The sequence below is a fragment of the Myotis davidii genome, unplaced genomic scaffold (genome assembly GCF_000327345.1).
Source record: "Myotis davidii unplaced genomic scaffold, ASM32734v1 scaffold2297, whole genome shotgun sequence".
NCBI classification, from domain to species: Eukaryota; Metazoa; Chordata; class Mammalia; order Chiroptera; family Vespertilionidae; genus Myotis; species Myotis davidii.
This window is the reverse complement of record NW_006288512.1, coordinates 64,917-71,844: the sequence shown is the minus strand read 5'-3', so window position 1 is coordinate 71,844 and position 6,928 is coordinate 64,917. Positions and strand designations below refer to the sequence as shown.

At 44.8% G+C, this 6,928-nt stretch overlaps 1 pseudogene; it reads left to right on the top strand.

Moving 5' to 3' along the window:
* Positions 1 to 6,928, top strand: part of LOC102761100 — a 59,765-nt pseudogene that overhangs the window by 14,725 nt on the left and 38,112 nt on the right.

The window sequence follows — 6,928 nt, the reverse complement described above, 5'->3', positions numbered from 1 at the left end:
GGCCCCTGACCCTGACCTTGGTCAAACCCCCCCTTTACTCTTGCTTGGTCTTCTGAAGTAGGCTTTCAATTGGATGGCTTTGCCTCCAGTTTTTCTTCCATTCCAGCCGCACAATAATCATTTCACAATATAGGTACTCTTCTGCTCCAAAGCCTTTCATGGCTCCCCATTGCCTACAAAAGAAAATCCAAATCCTCATGTTTTTTTAAGGCCCTGGCTTCATAGTCCACCCCCTTTCTCCTCCTCCTTCCTCCCTCCAAGACTCATGTATTTTCTTCTGCTTGCGCAAGTGCAGAGATCACCAAATGCCCAGTGACCTTCCCTACCTCTGGGCTGTTGCTCATCTTGGTTACTGCTGCCAGGAATACTGTCCTTTGTGCCTTTGGACCACCATTCCAACTTCAAAGCCAAGTTCATATTTCTCCTTCTCCAGAATAGTTTCTCCATGCCACCCATTTAGAATTAGTCAATTTTGGAAAAAAAGCAGGTAACTGGTTTGTTTGAGTTCTATAATTGAAACACTGTATCAACTCCACCTCTGAGATCACAGCTCGCTGAAAGCAGGTTACTGGGGTTTTGTTTAGCTTGTATATTTGTAACAATGTTTCAAACTGCAAGCTCAGAGACCGGCAAGGCAGGTGGGGAATGTTGGAGTCCTCCATCACTGAAGCAAGCAAGCCTCATGTTCAGTTTAAGCTGCCTGGCTGCTGGCCGCCATCTTGGTTGGCAGTTAATTTGCATATGTCCTGCTGATTAGCCAATGGGAAGGGTGTCGAGGTTATGGTCAATTACCATGTTTTTCTTTTATTAGATAGGATTCCAAGTATATGAAATGTCCAGGATAGACAAATCCAGAGTTACATATTAGTGGTTGCCTAGAGCTGGTGAGGACTGAGAAATTAGGAGGTGATGGCTAAGGAGTATGAAGTTTCTTTTGGGGATAATGGAAATATTCTGGAATTACATAATAGTGAGGGTTGCTCAACTTGGTGTATACACTAACAGCCACTGAACTGTATATTTTAAATTAATGAGTTGTATTGTATGTGAATTATATCCCAATAAAACTGTTACTAAAATTTTTAAAAGATGGGAAGAGAAAGACCCTCAATAGAAACTGCACAGGAAAGGTCCCAGAGGTAGAGTAACTCATAGTCAGAGCTAGGGCAGATACTTGGACAATAACAGCAGGTCAAGACAGTATTCCAAAACCAGAGTCAAATGCCATGGACAATCTATGTAATATTAGGACCATCTTTCTTCCTCTTTTTTTCTTCTGTCTGGATAAAAAGACATTTCTGCTGTGGTCCCAAGAATACAGGAGGGTCAGAGCCCTCTATGCCTATGCAATAGGCTGGCAGTATATGAGCACAACATAAGCTTGTTTAGACAAAGGCAGGGGCCAGATGAGAAAAAGGGGCAAGATCCACACTAATGAGAAATCTTGGGCTAATCACCCAATTTCTTCCAGATGACCAGTTTGGGTTTTTTTCCCTGAAGAAATATGAATTTTGTCAGGTGCTGGTTCTGCAAAACTAAACACCAGTAGAGCATGATATAATGGAGTGGAATGGCCCTTGAATAGCTTTTACTTTGGCAAAGCCCTCATCAAAGAGCATTGCCTTTAATTCTTCCTTTAAAGGAGTTTACAACCCAAATCTATGAAGGACATGTTTATGCTGGACCATGAGTACTGCTAGTGAAAAGATCACTGGTCATTCTTTTCTTATGCCCAGCACTCCACAGGGGACCTGACACAATACAGGTGCTGAGTAAGGATTTCATAACTGACCAGTTGATTGACTGACTGAATGAATGAAGCAAATGGACTTATATTAATGAAACTGCAACCTGTGTAAAGGTTGGGAGATAGGAGAATTTAAATTCCTATGGTACAGGGGTAAGGAAGTGAGAGAAGATAATAAAAGTTACAGATTTAGTTGAGGGGAACCTAGTTTGCCTTACCAGTTCACACCAGGCAGGGGAAATTCTTGAGTGGAGCTGACCTAAAATGAGGAGGTAAGGAGTGATGAACCTGGGGGGAAGCAAAGAGATATGCCACAAGTACTCCAGTTTCAACTGTTGAGAGCCCCATGCCAAACAAACAAACCTACAGGACCAATTGGGCCTAAGGGCCTAGTTTATTACTTTTAGGAAGACTTACTAAGAGGAGGTGGCAATCAGGTGTTTGAATTAAGAAAGAAAGCTTATAAGTTGTGCGGAGTGTGCATTATAGGGTCAATTTGGGGCAGAGTGGGCAGAGAAAGGGGACTTTAGGGACACTTAAAAGGCCAGCCAAGAGAGAAAGAAGAGACTAGAGAAATGAGGTGAGCTGGAGCTATCAGGTAGGAGACAAAGTCCCAGTAAGAGGACTATGAGAAGTCTCCCTAGGAAAAAGAATTTTTCACTCCCTACACTGGACTCTGATAGCACTTACAATACAATGTCACAGTTATTTGCTGAAATACTTGTCTTACCACTAGACTGAGCACATGGCCCACATTGGATTTTTCTGAGCATGTACCCTGATGCCCTGACAATTCTGCAGACTGAATGACGGGTGGGTGAATGGATAACTGAATCAAAAGAAATGTATTTAAGCTAAGCAAAATAAGTCAGTCAGAGAAAGATAGATATCAATGGACACAGACAACGGGGGGTGAGGGCATGAGTAGGGAGTGCGGGGGGGCATTGAGGGGATAAGGACACATATGTAATACCTTAATTAATTAAAAAAATGTATTTAAGGTGATAGATGTTTAGGACACCTTTCAAAAGAAGAAAAGAGCTCTGTGTGTAAGTATTTTAAGTATCATTATTATAGTATTATCTACAATAGTGAAAAATTGGAAATACTTAAGTAAATGAAGGTGTATTTCCTCAATGGAATATTATGTGGCCATTACAATGATAATTATGAAGACACTATAGCAATACAGCAAATTATTATGATATAACTAGAGGCCTGTTGTACGAAATTCATGCATGGGTAGGGTCCCTAAGCCTGGCCAGCAATCAGGGGCAATCTGTGGGGCAACCAGTGGGGTGATTGTGGGGCCACCACTAGCACCTGCCTTGGCTGGCCTGCCATCGCCCACTCACTGGCCCTGCTCTCCACCATTGCCATAGGCTAGGGACAGCTCCTGCATTGAGTGTCTACCCCTTGGTGGTCAGGGTGTGTTATAGCGACTGGTTGTTCTGCCATTTGGTCAATTTGCATATTAGGCTTTTATTATATAGGATGCTAAGTGACACAAGTAGAATATGAAATTGCATCTATACTATCATTACAAGTATGTAAAAATGATGTATGCATATGGCAAAACCCTAGAAAGGGAAAGAAAAAAAAATGAGAGCACATGATACATTAGGGTGGCAGGATTATCAGTAAAGCATTTTTTTTCTTTTCTTTCTATTTATGTTGATGTCATTTATATCATTACTAGAGGCCTGGTGCACAAAAATTTGTGCACTCGGGGGGTCCCTCAGCCCGGCCTATGCCCTCTCGCAGACTGGGACCCCTTGGGGGATGTCCACCTGCTGGCTTAGGCCCACTCCGCGGGGGATCGGGCCTAAGCTGTCAATCAGATATCCCTCTGGCAGCATGGGAGCTCTCGGGGGACGTCCATTTGCCAGCAAGGAGCAGGCCTAAGCTGCAGTTGGACATCCTTAGGATTGCTGAGGAGGCAGGAGAGGCCTCCACCACCACCGCTGTGCTGGCAGCTGGCAGCCTGGCTTGTGGCTGAGCAGAGCTCCCCCTGTGGGAGCACACTGACCTTTTTTTTCTGGGATTTATTTATCTTCTATAATAGAAAATTTTAGCCTTGAGCAGAGCCCAGGTCTGGATTGCCCCTGGCAGCCCAGGCTCCCAGCCCCTCCTTGAGTGGAGGCCATGCTGGCTGGAAGCAGGTATCTGGGATTTATTTATCTTCTATAATTGAAACTTTGTAGCTTTGAGCAGAACCCAGTGCAGGACAGGGCAGGGGGGAAGCTTGGCTTCCTCCATCATCGGGGGCAACCTAAGCCTCCTGCACGCTCCAGCTCCATGGCCATCTCCATCTTTGTGATGGAGTGACAGAGCGATGGTTAATTTGCATATTACTCTTTTATTAGATAGGTTGAAGGAAAAAAATAAAGTTGATAAGTGGGAGATAAATTGAACCATGACCTTAAAAAAATGTGCTGGAGATGGTGGCAAGGTGAAAGAGGGCTGAGGCTGAGACTCCTGGCATGGAAAAGAAGGGGTGAGTTTCAGAGATGTACATGGTTATTGTCTGCCTGCTTCCACTTCTGCAAATCTGTGGCCTGGGCAGCTTGTACCTGGGTTGGAATCAAGAGAGTAAAGAATTTGAAATCAGAAGACTGAAGTTCTGCTGTTTACTAACTCTGATCTTTTGTTGTTGTTGTTGTTGTTAATCCTCACCTGGGGATATTTTTCCATTGATTTTTAGGGAGAGTGGAAGAGAGAGGGAAAGACAGAGAGAAACATCAATGTGAGAGAAACACATCAATTGGTTGCCTCCAGCACATACCCCAACCAGGATCTGGGCTGGGGATGAGCCTGCAACCAATGTATGTGCCCTTGTTTGGAATTGAAGCCGGGACCCTTTGGTCCTCAGGTCCAAACTGGCTAGGCCCTAACTCTGATCTTTTTGGGCAAGTTTATTGATCTCTCAGTGTCTCAGTTTGATAATCTGTAAAATGGTGCTAACCATCATTAACTTAGAGGGTTGTTGTGAGGATTAAGTGGAATATAATGCATATCAAAGCTTTTATAGATGACAAAGCCTATATGCTAGTGTTATCATTACTGTTATCATCATCATTATAATTATTATTGTGTTTCCCAACTTGACCAGAAAGTCCATTTATAAGAGATTTATTTCAGAAGATGGCAGTGTAAGTAAACTAGGTACTTGCCACCTCCCACAACCACATCAACATTTACAACAGAAAAACCATCATTCAGAACCACCTGAAATGTAGCTGAACAGTCCTTCAACTAGAGAATTAAAGAAGAAGCACATCAAGACTGGTAGGAGGGGTGGAGATACAGGGTGGAATTGCAGAACCTGCTGGTCAACACCCACATGTGATAATTTAAAATTGGAAGGGATATCATGGCTGTTGAGGTTTCCCTGAGGAGCAAGGGGTCCCTGCCCCACACCAGGCCCCCAGCCCAGGGTTCCAGTGCCATGAAGAGAAGTCCCCAGAATTTCTGGCTGTAAAAACCAGTGGGGATTTTGGCTGAATGGCACAGAGGCTGCTGGAGTCTCAGGCAGCTCCTCTTAAAGGGCCCATTCACAAACTTACTCAGTCTCACTCCCTCTGAGCTCCAGCACTGATGCAGCAGCCTGAAAAGAACCTGGGACATTCTGGGAGGAACTCGCTTGTCTGGAATCAGAGCAAGAGCTAAAGGGGCATCTTTCTCCCAGAGTGTTGGCAGAAGTAGGGGTTTCTTTGCTGAGCTCTACCTGCCACAGAGCTGACAAGCTGCACAAGATCTGAATCTCCATCAACCTGGCTCACACTTTTTCCCTGCCCTGATACTCCACCCCTCCCTACTTGCAGGCTCATCCAAGCCATTCCCAGTGGCTTTTCCATACAACTGGCCACTATTGCCTCATGTTATGGACTTTCCTAAAATCTCTCAAACAAGCAGCAGCTAGCATCAGCATGCCCCATACCTCTCAAAAGCAGGCCCAGGCCTGGCACTAGTGGAAGCCTTCCCTGGTTCACAGTTTGGCCTCTTCTGGGCACCGCTAAGCTCAACACAACTAGCAGCCATCTGCAGATTGTTTTGTAGCTCATGCTGGGTGGCCCTTGGCATGGCATAGGCAGAGGCTGACTTTGCACCTCTCAGAAGGCCCCAAATTCAATGTACCTGGTGGTCAACTTCAACCACACCAGATTACAACCCTAGCACCTCCATGAATGACATACTCAAGGGGTGGACTCAGTGAGCACCAAAGCCCACTGAAGCAAATCCTGCTGCATAGGATCAGTTCCTGCACAACAGCTTTTCCACAGCAACTGATTTGCCTGGGGGTCAATTCCTCCCAATGACACCAACATAAATCAAGACTCAACTATAAAAGGACAGCTCATAGAGGGGTACACCTGGAGTGCCCAGCTCAAGTGACTGGGGAGGCTGAGCCACTGGGCCCTACAGGACACCTACTACATAAAGCAACTCTACCAAGTCTGGGAGACATAGAAGGTCTACCTAATACTTAGAAATAAACACAGAGAAGCAGCCAAAATGCAGAGACAGAGACATGTCTCAAATGAAAGAACAGGAGAAATCTCCAGAAAAAGAATGAAATGAAATGGAAATAAGAAAACTACCAGATACAGGGTTCAAAACAATGGTTATAAGGAACTAAAGAAGAACTTCAAGGAACTTACTGAGAATTTCAAGGAACTTAGTGAGAAAATCAACAACATAAAAAAGGACCAGTCATAAATGAAACATTCACTAACTGAAATAAAGAATAATTTACAAGTGATCAACAGTAGAGTAGAGGATGCCGAGAATTAAATCATGAATTTGGAATATAAGGAAGCAACAAGCACCCAATCAGAAGAGAAAAAAAAGAAGAAAAACAGAAATATGAAGATAGTGTAAAGAATCTCTGGTCCGGGTTCTAGGTGTTATGGCTGCCCCGAGAGGCTAGGACGACTTTGCGCCGGTTGTGCGGGGTCCGAAGCCCACGCCTGGGAAACCCCGCGAGGTAAAGCTGTGCCTTACTTGCGGAGGCGACAGCGTCTCGCGTGCCTGGAGATGGCGGCGTCCGGGAGCGGTATGGCCCAGAAAACCTGGGAATTGGTCAACAACATGCAGGAAGCCCAGAGCATCGACGAAATCTACAAATACGACAAGAAACAGCAGCAAGAAATCCTGGCGGCGAAGCCCTGGACTAAGGAG